The sequence below is a fragment of the Tenebrio molitor genome, chromosome 2 (genome assembly GCF_963966145.1).
Source record: "Tenebrio molitor chromosome 2, icTenMoli1.1, whole genome shotgun sequence".
NCBI lineage: Eukaryota > Metazoa > Arthropoda > Insecta > Coleoptera > Tenebrionidae > Tenebrio > Tenebrio molitor.
In genome coordinates, this window is record NC_091047.1 from 24,761,071 (window position 1) to 24,776,482 (window position 15,412).

Sequence of the window (15,412 nt, forward strand, 5' to 3'; positions counted from 1 at the left end):
GTAAAACTTCGGGCCTTCAGGGTCAGATTAAAGCCCTATACTCGTATTTATAATTATTTCCATCAAAGCTGGTTTACATTTTTAGAGTTTTTTTTCGGTACAAAAGTGAAAGATGAGATTAACTTCTTGTGTTGAATAAGAGATTTTGGAATTATTATATTTAATTATTTTTAAACGTAATCCAAAGGAGTTAGATTAGTTTACATAATCTGACTATTCAATATCGGATGACGATAGATATGGAATGAATATACATCATATGTGGACATAGCAGATATCAATTTACTGCAAACGAAGGGATTGCAGCCAAATCGATAATACAGACAAATAATGTATATTAATTCTATACGCATAGTAATCCTGCGCAAAATAACTAGATTTTGGCTTAATCTTAGCAGTTTCCTATAAAATGTCTTTATTAGATATATCGGGCCTGCAAATAAAAATATATTTAGAGTAGGCGTAGGCGACATTCTAATTCTGTTAACAGTGTAAAGTAATTTTTGTAGGTAACCAATTATTCTCCGGAGTTACAAAGGTTACATAGTAAGCTTTTTCCCAATTTCATAATGTCATATTCCGTGGAGGGTAAATAGGGAGAATGCACTACAAAAATTAAAAATATTTTCTAACCTAATTTTATTTCGTTAAAATGTCAGACGTTTCTTGTGTCATTTTCTACGCTGGAAAAATGTTGCAAACAATTGAATTTCCATAGGTTGCTATAAATATAAATTTATTTGAAGGCCCGTTATATTCTTCTCAAGATTCAAAATGAATTACTATTTCACTAATTACGCGAAAATATTTTTAATCGGTCAATACTGATATTAGTTGAATGGCATTTAACTCTTACATAACCCAGAACTCGACGAAAGAAGCGAAACCTCATCAACTATCTATTTTGAATCGTTACGTTTCATTTTTGATGGTGATAAATTGTTTAGCACGGTTTAGCACGATCGATACAAATTGGGAGTTGTAACCCATTTTAAAGAAATTTAATTTAAAATTTAATTCTGACTTGTACGAGTTTTTTTTTGGGGGAAAGAAGATTTTCGTTGTTCAAAACGTATTTCGCTCACTCTAACCTCTCGCCGCCGCTGAAAGCAACGACTACAAGTAGCCAGACTCTCCATTCGGTGGTTACTAACTAAAGTACTATGTAAAAATGTAGGACATGTACATGATGAGATGACGTAAGATAAAACGTAACGACTATTACTGCAGTAAGTCCACGAGACAGTGTTGTTCTTCCTCAATTGATTCAGAACATCTCAATTAACACTTTCAAAAATGATAAAATGACAAGTGAGAACTGTCAAATGTCAAATGTACAAATCCAGAAGATGCAGCAAACCTTTACGTCCCAGCCAACTACGATGTAAGATGTGTATGGAATGCAGTTAGTTTTAATTAGTAATTACAGAAAGCAATGAGACCGTGAACTCTTGACACGCAGACCGATAGAAGCCAATTAATATCAACCGATCAACCTTCAGTTTTCGTTCGAATTTTAGTCCTGAGCCATTAATATCAATTAACGACTCGTTAATTAACTCCAGTTCAAAATTACAGTTGTTTCTTGCGTGATTCTGTATTGTCCGACTGGTCCTTGACAAAGTTCTTTTCGGTCCAGCGGTCGTGTCGTTCTGAGCCTTCCCACACGCTCATTATTCCGACAATTTCACTCAAAACTCATCATTATATGTAATCAATTGCCAGTTTTAATTGTCGGATATTTAAAAAAAATCAGCCACGACTTCATTTTTTCCTGTCGGCGTGTCTGAAACCAGCAATCACGACTCACCCATGCTTTCCTAGTCACCGTATCATTAACATGCACAAGTAGGCAATGATAATTGTCGGTAATGGCGTCATCGTGGTCGTGAGGCATAAAAATTTTGAGGGCGTTCCAGTTTAGACGGCTATTTAACGGAACATACCCACTTCGGCCCCACGACCATTTCCACTGGAATGGATCGATGATGGTTTTAATTTGCAGTCGCGAATTATCGCTAATGGACTAGTTGTGGGTTTTTTCGATCACGTGTCGAGGACCTGAAAATGGCCAAAACCCCCGCGGAGTGGTGTTGCACACAATGCAAATTTGCATAATTTATGTGGAGAATGTTTGTTTCGCGCTGAATTATTTTGGACGTCGTTGTTTTATCGTGTTGGATTTCATTTTATTCAGGCATTCACTGACCTAAATTTTAATTTTCCCGCAAATTATTGCGGTCGGAGGAGCCGCCCCAGCGGTACACCACGGGCAGGGTCATTGTTCCACCGAAAATGGCATCTCGTTTTCGGTTTCATATTACAATAAAGGAAAAATTAACTGTAACACAAAATATATACCTATACCAAACAAAGAACAATACATTTCTAGTCTTGAACCTACAGGAGCATATTTATATGCTATTTTGCACATTTCAAGTTGAGTTCATTACTATCCGTCCACTAGATAAAAAGTCAAGTTGGCTGAGTTATCTTCTAGTACTTTTTGCTTTATATGGTTGGCCGCATCCAGCTTTGATCTGTGCCCGCAGAGACATTCGAGCAATTTTTATCTGTTTGAGATTTACTGCAATCACATTTAAATGGTTTAATTAGGTTCTACAGCGTGAGTTTGAGTTGGCAATTAAACCGGTGCCTTTTATGTCATGTTAAAACGAGAAACCATTTTATCAATAAAACATTCCAAAAACCAAGACATTCAAATTTGAAATTTATGTCAGCTGTCAATAATGGCAATAAAATAAATGGGAATAGGTATAGTATATGTATAATTCAGAATAAGTGGCATCGTGATTGGCGTGGATTATTTCAAGTGAGCTTTGTTATGTCAAAAAATTTACTAAACATATAAAACCGTCATTAGGTACTTTATTTTGAGGTTACTCACTGGAAATAAAAATATCCTGAGCGCAATGTGTCTTATGTTTTTTTACACTTTTCGTAAATGAAACAAAGAAATTTCAAATACTGTAACAAGAAAATTAACACAAAACAATTCCCAAAACCAAATTAACAGCGAAGGACACCAACAGCGTCGAAACTAGGGTATTACATATTAGCAAAGGTATTGCTGCCAACGTAAATTTGAATTTCCAACGCCTACCGCGATGCCACTTATGCTGAATTATAATATAAGTACAAATCAGTCTTTCCAATTTCAAGTCAATTTATTAAATTTCAAGTAAAATTTTTATGACCAACTTAAACAGTTATTGTTGCTCACGCGGTATAATTTACACCAAGGAATAAACGGACAGTAATGACCCCAAATATAGATATAATTTTACTGGATACTACTTCCATAATTAAAACAACCAACGAAAATGTTTTCAATAACTTGCTTTTTTCATAAATACTTATCTAGGTTGCTTTTGTTTCTGCTAACGTAGGGCGCAGTTTGATCATGTGCCAAACCAAACCAGTAGTGTAAATTATTTCTTTTGCAAAAAACAATTCTTTTGAGAATCAATCAGCGAGAGTTTTCGTGGTTTTCTTAGTACTGCATGATCAAAGTGAGGTTATGCATCTGAAGGAAATGTCAAAGCATACTATCTAAAACGAGGAGATGAATTTGTAAAGGAGGAAGAAAACTACGGTGTTTTTGTCCACACATTTTTTTAACGTTAAATAAATCATAAACCTAAATTCCGCAATTTAAAGATAAATCTTAACATGGTGAGTGTTTTGTTACGTTTGTCTGATCTGATCTGGGACTTATGTGTAAGGTTCCCAAATATGTATGTCGAAAATAGTAGTTTATTTAAACGAGCGTTTTAAACTGGCCCACTCATGCCAAAAAAAGTCCAATTTACACACGAACGAATTCAATTCCACGTTTTTTTGTTCGACGAGCCCTTTAAAGGTTCCAAATCGTTTAAAATCTTTAAAATTAGCTTGACGTGTTGTTTTTACAAGTTGTGACATTTATCAAAATCTGTTCACGCAGGAGAAAATTCTCAAATTCTAACAGTGTCGAACAAAAAACAATTATTTTCACTCACAAATCGAACACAAAGGACCTTTACGTGGCGTAATTATTTTAACATTAATGACATCGTAAATAACCGGTGATTGGTTTATGCGCGGAGAAGGTTTTTATTGTAGGATTACTCCATCTGCGTAGTGTCAAATTAGGGGTTGGAAGAATGTAAAAAAATAGTCATAAAAAAGTAAAATACGGTTGTTTGTGGAGATTTATACAGGTGGTTAAAATCAATTCGCTGATTTCCATAACACCTTGTACATTACAAAAAATTGGACAACCCCGATTTAATTAAAATATTTACTGTACCTACATGTAGTTATATACTCTAAATTAACAATTTAAAGAATGTAACTTTATGTATCTAATAAAAAATAAGTCCGGCTTAAGTTATTAAGAAAGCACGTTTGAGAATCTTATTAAGCTTACTTTAATACCGTGCAAACAAAATTACCATATCATATAATTCCCAACACCTTGGCGATAATAAACTCATACCTACTTAACACACCCGAATTTGTAATTCAACTCATTCTTATTTTATTTTGGTACAAGTCTGTTTGTTTGAGAACATTGTTCACTGTTAGAGTTCCAAATATAGTTGCCCCAAGAATCGATTTTAAATATCACAGTTTATGTCCTTGATTTCATTACTTATTATTAACTGCAAAAATTAAGACGGTTTTTTAAATAGCCTGTTAGTTAAAATTTCATGCTAACAGTTTTAAAAGTGTTATTAATTTAGTACATTCTTGCCAATTGATATTTGTTAAGTTAGATCCTACTCGTAGTAGACTGCTAAACTTTTCGGCAAAAAGTATTAAAATTTGTTTTAACAATTCAAGTAATTTATTTAAATTTTGTATAATTGTAATTATAAGGAAAAGAAACATTGTGTTTATCAACAGATATTATCCCATCGGGTATACCACAGAGTTTGAACTTCGAACCACTGTTATTTGTTTATGGAAAGTTTTAAAAAACGATTAATTGATATGCACTACAATCTCACTGATTCCAAATGTAAAGCATCGACAAATTTATTTCATTGCTTTTGCGGACTTTCAACGGACATATGATTGTCTGTCTAATTTTAAAAACATCAATTAAATTTTTATATATCCACATCACCCTTTCTTTTTCTTGTACATTAAATTATTATTATTAGCATTGAAATGACAGTTTAATTTGACAAAGACCAGCACCTGGCCTACATTTGACTAAGGCACACCAAGCCTTCAAGGTAAGATAGCTATTCTTATACCCTCAAATAAGACAGACTGGCAAAAAATGTCACTGTGGTTTTCAATGGAATTAGCCTAATTAATTAAATGCACGCCCCATTGTACGCTGGAGCGCTTTTAATAGATTAATAAGAAGTTTGATTAAAATTTATGAGTACTGATGCTAATCTAATATAGTCGGTGATGATTAGAAATTATCTTGCCTCAGAGAACAGATGAGTAATATGCAAATATTTGAAGTATTCAGCATAAATCCGTAAAAAGTTAAGTAGGTGGTTCAAATTAGTCGAAAAAATGTATTAAAAAATTATAATCACAATTGAATTCACTTGACGACAAAAAGACGGCGTTAAAATACACCTACTTAAGGATTACTACGGAAACTATTTACGTTTTTTTTTCTATTTTTCTGGACATGGTGAATCATGCTTCACTGATTTTGTATTAACCGTTAAGGTCAATAATAAACATAATCAATAAAATTATCTGCAAGTTATTTCAATTTTATGATTTTTAAAGTGAGAAAGTGTTGCTGCTGCTATACAACGGAATTGTGTGGTGAAAAGTAGATAAGTTTCACTTGGAGGTTAGTTTTAATTTTTTAAATTACTTCAAAAAGGAATAAATTGTTAAATAGAATTGTTGTCAGCTTAATAAATAATATTAAAGAGGTAAAACCGGTTAAACAACAATTTATATGAAAATTACTGTTGTAAAAATTTTCAGAAAAGTAATTTTTGAATTTGCAATATCATGTGGGTACTAAAATTATATATTTGTGTAAACCCACATTACTTTATATCATGACATTAACTATTTATGTACCCGGTGAGTCAGAACATAAATTTCGATCCGTTTTTCTTTATCTAAATTTAGAACAAATCTATCAAAAACAACATCGAATATGTACTTTCTACTTAATTGAAACTGATCATTCATTTTTCAGTAGAGGTATTTTCATTTCAAAAAGTTATTAATTAGTAAATAATACCAGCTGAAATTAAAATTGTAATTTGCGAAGCAAAGTTTGGTATCATAAGTGAGTCTTTGTGAAACTAAAAGTCGTGTCACAATAGTATATTGTTATACCAGTTGCACAAGACAGTCTATTGTCGAACGAAAGGGTTTAGAGCACGACGAACGCAGTGAGGAGTGCTCTGAAGGAACGAGTTCGACAACATGTCTTGTGAAACGAGGGTAACATGCTATTTTTTTTACTTCGACTTCATTATTGTAATTTTTTTTAATATAAAATAATTATCTAGTGACTTTTATTTTAATGGCATTGGGTTAGTATTTACGAAGCAATGCCATTTCATTGAAAACTAAATTTCAAATTGTCTCCCAAATGTTGTTAAAATAATAATCTACTCCCTTAATAGTTTACTTTGATCCAAAACATGGATTCCAGTTCAAATGACATCACATTTAACACTGGAATTTACTATCAATACCAACCCCACATTCAATAATCACTAGAAACGATGCTATAAAATTGATATTTGTGAAACTGTTTTCGGTGTAACAAAATGCTCATTGCGACATCGAAGTAGAAAAAGGAACTTTTTTTTAACTGTTTTTGAGTTTTTTTTTTAATACGTATTACATTGTTATTGCTGTAATAGCACGCTGGCCGGCGTACGGCATCTCTAACGAGCTCCTGTTAACAACTAAAACATTTGAAATTTGACATGCCACCATAACTCATGACAACAAAGTAGAAAAAATAGCACTGTGACACTCGTTCTGTTGGAGCACTCCTCACTGCGTTCGTCGTGCTCCCAACTCGTGTCACAATCAAGCGTCTTATAAAACTCGTATAATTATATACTAAAACTGGTTTCCGATTAATTTGTTTTCCAAACGTATTTAAAATTTCGTATGATCAAAAAGTCTTTGGATCGCGATAGCAGTGAAATGTACTCGTAAAAACCATCTATAGAATTATTTACTTCTACTGCCCGTAGTTTTTATTGTACGTCAAAGTAGCGCTAATCTCTCACGCAACTCATTTAAACATAAACGAGGCAAATAAATCCAAGTACCATTTTCATCACGATTTCCATTACTATAGTATGATTTAATAATAAAAATTTTATGATCCCTTTGAAATAATTGAATTTAATAATTTCATAGATAGCTTTTTAATTACACGGCAACCCTGATCCAAAGACTTTTTGATCTTACGATACTATTTCTACATACATCAGAATCCTGACGTTTTAATAAGTTAATTTGTGTTATACTAAATTTATTATTATCTCTTATTCCTTGTTCATATGTAAAAGAAATTTCTAAATTCCAAATATATGACCAGGTTTCGCCCCGATGGATTTCATCTTGATCTTCATCTTCCTCTTCACCTAAATTTTCCTTCTGATACTGCTATTAATATTAATGAAATTTTTAAAAGATAACTTGCTTTCTTCAACTGTCGTTGATTGTCTTTCATCATTACAATGTTACTATGTAAGTACTTAGAATCTTCTTACCAATTTCTTTGTTAAAAAATTAAACAGAATTTAACGCTGTCTAAGTGTGCCAAATATCTGTATTCTTTACATAATACGCAATTACATCTAATTAAAGTATGTAAATGCAATTACAGTGGCTGTCACACATATAAAAATAGGTTGCTTGTCACTGCAACTGTTGTCACAAATTTAGATAGGAGAACTCTGCTTGAGATGCCTTGTAGACACGTCGTTATAGCTAGGCGCTCTGAATACTCGCCACAAAAATTAATTCAAACAATTGTAATTACTTAGCATCTTTCCAAATTGTTTGTATGTTAAAACTTAAGTTAAAGAAACACTACAACTCTTATTGAAGACTCCATCAAAATCTGTTCAGTGATTATTTAGTTACCAACAAACAAGCGATACATATATACATACAAATGTTGCTTTACACAATACGCTAAGATGTACCATAAAATGCATACATTAATATTTAGTTTGTAACAATTATTGTAGACGAAAATATTGATAGTAAACATTGTTAACGTGTTTTCCTTATTAGCCCTGTTAGTTTCAAGCCCAAAATAGTGGTAAGACAGAGTTGCCGAGTCACTTGATGTTCAGTTTATACATTGTTCGGAATTCAATTTGATTCATTCTATTTTATTTTTTTCATTTAAATTTTTTCCTTTCCTTCCTATACAATATTTTTCAAGCACAACAATAATTGTTCCGCTGACAGACTATCATGTAGTACATGATTAAGCGCTTTGCCACTTAACAGTTGAAATATGTACTTAGGTATCATTTGATGTCTAGTGAGTTTTATTTACAAAAAAAAAGTAAATACAACAATGCGAATGCTGAAGCCCACGTGGACTAGAGCTATAGCTCTTGCAGAATTTTCTTGCGATAATGGCATTTCAATGACAAAATGACAACTTGAATAACAAATTTGTGAAAATTCCATGACAACAATGTCAGAAATGCTTTTTTTTAGGACGAAAGAAAATAAACGCCATCTGAGATTTTAATAGATTTAAGAAAAACTCAACAATTGAAAGGTAAAACCCAGTAAATCAAAAGAAAATTGTGGAGAATAGGAAATAAAACAAAAATAAACTTTTTGTGCCGGTCAGTGTAGTTGAAATATGTACTTAGGTATCATATTTGATGTCTAGTGAGTTTTATTTACAAAAAAAAAAAGTAAATAAAACAATTGGTAAACTCCACTGCTTTGTGGAGACCACATTTCCTTAAATAAACACGATCTGGCTTTCACACTAGTGAACTAGTTTTGCTACACGCTCTTTAATAAATATACAAATAAACGCAAAATTAGTAACTCAATTTAGGCAAGTCTGATAAAGACCTTAATTATGTAATTTAGCTCGCCAGAAGCATTCTTTTAGTGCACTAACCTTTTCGACTCACGTGGGAGGACAACAAAGATTTGCCTTTTTATTTAAATATTTGTTTTAGGCATTTCAATTTTATTGTATTCTCATTTATCCTGTCATTGGAACGTCTCGAAGTTAAAAGAAAAATCTGAAATCAATTTTTCCTACTTTATCGAAAAGAACAAGAAAACGGTTTGCAAATCGGTAACTCGACCATTGTGAAAGTTAACGGAAAATGTTAGTAACAAACGAAAGGTTAAGAAATATCAAAAATTACAACAATTTCTTTAACATTTTTTAGTGTGTAAGAGTCGTTATAAAATAGTTATGTATTTCTGTACCAAGGCCAAAAAGTGCATCTATTTCGTCCGAGTCTCAGTTTTCTGGCCGAGGGGCTGCCGAGGCTCAGAACAGGCGAGGACAACCGCACGAACTATACAAAACAAAAGACATCATTGGAAAAATTACAAATTTATTTTGTATCTACCTTTTTCAAATATATAAATTAACAATTTTTTTATAGTATTTTTTATCAGCTCGCCAACAAAACGAGAAATTTACTACATATTTGCAATACAATTACTTATTTACCAAATTATGGTAACAAGACAATAATTATCGGTTTTGTCGGTTTCGTTGTTAACATACTAAACAGACCAACAGATGGCACCACGGTTCAGTGTCCGAAAAAGAGTTACTTTTCGTCCGGTTTTGAGTACGAAAAATTACCGTTTTCATTATTTAATTATTTAATATTATTTTTCACTTTTATTTCGTCAAAATCAAGAGTTCTAAGGTCGTCAATAAACTGACTTCAACAGAATTATCTAATAAACCTGGACAGAACCGTTGACATTATTTTCTTCAGATTTTATTTTTTATTTTTACTAACTACTTTAAACTACTAGGTGTACTTTTAGTGATAGTTACCGTCAAACAATTTTGTTATCAGACTAAATTTGCAACCACACTGTTAAAACAACAATGTTCATCGAAAATTAAATAAAGTGGTACCATTATTCAATGTCAACCAGGTTAACTGGCCAATCGCTGCAATTTACTAAATTTGTTCTTACGGTTACCATCTGTTAACTTAAAAAAAATCTGTCAGGTTAGTTCCGTTTGTGATAAATGATAATAATCAACCATCACCGAATGGCCAATTTGTAACTTAAAAGTAGATTTGGACAAATGAAAAAATATTATTAAGTACTATGTGTTTCCACTTAATTCGGGGAAAAACCCCACCACGTGATTTTCTAATTTTGCTTATTGAAAAATGATAAAAACAATTATAACAACGTAAGTGACGTCTCATCGAATAAAAACTAGTTGATACGACCAAGTGATTCAACCTTTGGCTCGTTCTACTAATAACAAAAATCTGCGGTTGTTATGTTGTACGTTATATCCCCGCAAAGTAGGTAATTAAGTGGTTTCGTATACAAATATATAATTGTATATATTTAATTGCGCATCATTTTTAACATGTGCAAATATAAACAAAAAAGTAGATTAGTATTTGAATTGCAAATCGTCCATTGGCCCTTTTTGAGAAAAAGGCAACCACGCCGGTTCAAGGGGTGTCAGCTCGGACGACCTTGACGACCTAAACTGTCTTACCAAATGCAAAACATGAGCGTGTTAAGTAAGCCGCACATTCACTGCTCTTCAATTGATCCAGTGACATTTAAAATTCCGAACGAAATTCTAACAGCCGAGGTGTGCATGCACCGTTCTGTATCACTAATTAAAGTGCATTTTTACGAGCGAGTAACGGGCGGCGATGCACCCGAGTGCATCGTTCGCTAACCGTAAAGGTGAAGGTTTGGGGTTGCGGGATGGCGCGACTGCGCCCTGAAGAAACAAGGGCTTACTTACGTGTTATCTTATCACCATTTGCACTAGCACCACCGGGTCGGAATCACTGCACGCCGAAGAGAGAGTTGTCGGCGATGGTCGGAGCGAGAGTTTGAGCCGCGACCATGTTGCGTGCACCTCACAGGTAAGATGGACAGGGCAGTTTCTCTACCACCGGCCTTGGACCGTCGACCCACCAGACGCGCAAGAAACGACTGCACTCGGGACAATTTACTTTCCGCAGAGGTGCCTTCGCCCTCCTCATGTCTAATCTAATTACGCCACCACTCTTCTATTTACGGAACTTGGACGGCTTCCGCCGCTTCCTTGGTCGCCGCACACGTGCACCGCCACACCGTCGGGAGTTAGACTGCCTCGGTTAACATCCTCCATGGTCGCGTCAAGCGATCTCGGCTCCGGCGAGTACCGGGTCGGGGTCTTCGCCGAAGACGTCACTACGGCTGCTCACACACTCGCGCGTTTGTGGGACGGAGGGACCGGGATTGATTGGGGTCGGCGAGGCCACCAAGAGATGGGCTATTTGTGTGGTAATGAGGGTGGCGGAGTGGAAGAATTCAGCCAGGTACGACGATCGCTTCGTTGCCAATTTGCTCCGTCAACTCTAAATAAAGTAAGAACGTTTGCACGACGTAACGCGCAAATTTAAAATAAAATCTTCTAGAAAAGATTGAATAAATGACAGTCGACGATACGAAGAAGACGATTTGTATTTTTTGTTTGTCGTCGGTGTCGGTGTCAGATCGTAGTAGAAAATTAAGAAAACTGTTGTGGAGGTTACCATGCGTGCGATGTATAGTACATATATGTATTTATCCCTAGTAGAAATATGGACTAAAATCATAAATCACACCAACAAAGAAACACATCTTGAAGCACTCCACCCCGGTAATTTATGGCAGGGTGTTAAATAACCTCAGACAAATATTTTAAATATTTTTAACCCTATCGAGCTATCTGACAAAGAAAGCAGATAAAGTAATTCGGAGAAGACTGTAAGTGGTTGGTAAACTGTTTTTTTTTTTTTGTTGGTGTGATTTATGATTTTGGTTTTAGTCAATATTTCTATGCAACAAAAACATTATTAGGTGCTCAGCTGATCACGAATGAATCGGTGACAAATCGATGACGGTAATTGTTCACTTTAACTACTTCTGGAATTTTCGCGTTTTTTCTGGCTAGCAGCCTCAGGACGTCCTCCTACATCATTTCCCACAGTCAAACCTTGTGCAAATGAAACATTTCCTTACCCTTTAGTTATACTAAGACTTGGCGCGACCTTGACGCGACCTTGAAACACAACAAGAGAGGAAAAAAAGGCATTTGCACAAGGTTTGAATGGTGGGACACGATCTAGGAGGACACCCTGAGGCTGTCTAGCCAGAAAAAACGCGAAAATTCCAGAAGTAGTTAAAGTGAACAATTACCTCGATCACAAATAGCCGAGACTCCATGAAATATTAACAAATAAAATAAATTACTATTTTCTTACCGTTATTGCCAGCCAGATTTGAATCACCTGCACGTGATGCAAAGGTTAAAATATTTAACAATTGAAGTTTTACTGAAATGTCATAATAATCGTCACATATGTAAAATGTTTAAATTGCACAACCAATTTTTTAGAAATATTTAGTTTGTAACACATTTTTGAACTGTGTAAATAGGCACTGTGTAAAAGGGGTCATTATTGTTAATGAGCCGTAAATGTTGTGGTACTATTGTTTTTTATGTAGACGTAATGTAAACGATAGTACCATAAAATAATTGGGTCATTTTACTAAACGTTTTGACCTTTGAACTTTTAAAAGATAAATAAAAATGGATTAATTATGTAGGTACAAAATATGTCAATATAAACTTCCAACAAAAAGATATATTTTTTAAAATTCTGAAAGTGAATGATAGATAAAAACATATACGATCAAAATTTTGTGGAAGAATAAAATGTCACCTCTTATTGCGGTTTTTGACATTCGTAACTACCAGGATAATCAATTAATCACCTTTAACTCCACAACGTACTTATTAGCAATTTTGACCAAATTCAAATCATTTGTATCTCGAAAACAAAAAACTTTTATGAGAATTTTTGTTTTTTGTCTATGACTTCTTCTCGTCATCACTAATTACTGTTTTTTTTCCAAACTCATTTCACCCTGTATATCTATGTGGAGAAATAAATCTTTTAATTCACGAACTAGCCTGTTGAGTGAACCATAACAGAGAAAAACTTCAAATTAATTAGAACCTCGCTTCAGATATTTTCCAAGTTTAAAAACAATGAACAGTATCTGCGTTGTCAAACATGTTATTAAATATTTGAAAATCTAAATCTTTAGCGACATGATGACATTTGCTTTCCAAAGGTTGGAGGCTCAACAAGGCGTTTAGGAGGAGAAGTGTTTTGTCAATATTTAGTTTGAGGCGCCAAAAAGTGACAGATGTAAGTTAGACACATGTTGATCCACAGAGTGAAAAAAAGATATTCCAAATAAAACTCTCGAATTTTAAAGAACTTGTCACAGGAACGAAAAACTTCGTTTAGTATTTAGATTTAAATTTGGGACAGGATTTAAAAGAATTTTTTTTTAATTCGTGAAATTAAATATGAATTTTTAAGTTTAGAGAGAAAAATAAATGTTTTTTCGTAAAATTAAACACAAAATCCTGAAATCTTTTCTCGGGCAAAATATTTTCTAGATTGTAGTAACGCACCAATATTATACGAGGTTGTTGCAAGTTATAAATAAGATAATAACAGCACGAGAGTCAATTATATTGACTTGCACGTTTCGGCTTCAGGCTTTAAGATATAATGATAATTATTATTGTTACTATAATTGAATAAAGTCTTGGATTAGATTTAACATAAATATAAGAAACTATTTTAGAATCATCCACTCTACTATACCGACCTATAGATAAGCTGTATAATTTATTTTATCCCATGTTTTGCACTTAAATATTTGAGAAAGTTCATTGAAATAAAAATAATGATTTAAAAAAAAGATTCACGGCTGTAAGTACGAAGCGTTCCAAAATGATTGTGGTAGGTATCATAGTAGGTTTTGACAATTTGAGTGTTTTGAATATTGACGCATACTTCAAAAATGATACCAACTATGAAGAACCGTCCAAATGACAGGAATAAGAGAGATTAGGTCTATCAATACAAAAATATTAAGTAAACCTTAAGTTAAGTAAACCTTAGAATAATTAAATATTTTTACTAGTTTTCGTTGAGTAAACTCGAGGGATCATTTCACTTTCTTATGAATTTTTGCACATAGATAACAGGCAATGAATGACAGAAATAATATTTGACACTTGCCGGCGCGGCGGCCGGAGGTGATGTTTGGTGGCAAACAATTTTTTCCGATCCAAGCGATACCACAATCATTTTGGAATACTTTATACAAGTGTTGACGGTTTTGGTGTATCTCAGAGACTGAACATTTTTGTAAAAATACTTTTACCCTTGAAAGTTAATCCCTGTTGTTTCTTCAAAATGTTGGACAACTGACTCATACACCAGGTGTAGGCCGTAGAAAGATAAAGCTGACAAAGTGCCTCAGCTGGATACCTTATTTTCACGAATAACAAAATAAATACAGTTTTCTGTAAATCGTTCTTTATCTGAATTATATTGTCCTATAAGAGGGTTTTCTGTTAATCAATAAAGAGTATTATTATTATTATTTGCAATAAACAAATGTCACAAAATCTACTACAGACCCATGTCTCCATTTTCTATCTATTTCTTCAATCTCTATCGCATTGCATATTCACAAAAAGTAATTATGTATTGTGAAAATATTTGCGGTGTTCGGGTTACAAGCAGTGTGTGTGTCTTATGTAGTTACGCAAACAAGCATTACCAAAACGACTTCGTTTCCCCGTAAGTTCAAATTAAGGAAGCTCAACAACAGTCAGGTATAACTACTACTTTACATGTCAGCTGCACACACAGTATTGTCTCCTTTACCTGAAGAATTATTGTTGGGTGGGCTCTTGCATGAAAATAATACGTGAGACGTTATCGCAAGGGTGGGAACAGATGTCTGTGCTTTCATGACTTTTTCATTTAATTAGCCGATGAACCTTCTGAATACATTTCTATTTTTAAATTGTCCCGTCTATCTAGATCATTTTCGTTATACAGGGTGATTCTGAAATAAGTTTGGAAAAAAAACCGGTAATTGGTGATTGTAAGAAGAAGTCATAGAAAAAAAAAAATCATATAAAAGTTTTTTCGTTTTCGAGATACAAATGATTGAAAATTTGGTCAAAATTGCTAATAGGTAAGTACGCTGCTGAGTTAAAGGTGATTACCTGATTATCTTGGTAGTTTAGCAACAATAATAATCAAAGGTAAAAGGTGCCCGTCAGTCACAAACTTGAATACAGTCCATTTTTTAATTATAG

General features: G+C 33.6%; 1 protein-coding gene across 2 annotated transcripts in view; it reads right to left on the reverse strand.

Annotated features, from left to right (window-relative positions):
* Positions 1-15,412, reverse strand: part of fdl (fused lobes) — a 91,356-nt gene that overhangs the window by 59,859 nt on the left and 16,085 nt on the right. Inside the window, exon 1 of one of the 2 annotated variants that reach the window (XM_069040082.1) lies at positions 10,988-11,379. The exons of the other annotated variant lie outside the window; for it this stretch is intronic. The gene's annotated coding sequence lies outside the window, so the exon portion shown is untranslated. Of the gene's footprint in view, positions 1-10,987; positions 11,380-15,412 lie in introns of those variants that run through there. 2 annotated transcript variants of the gene reach the window in all.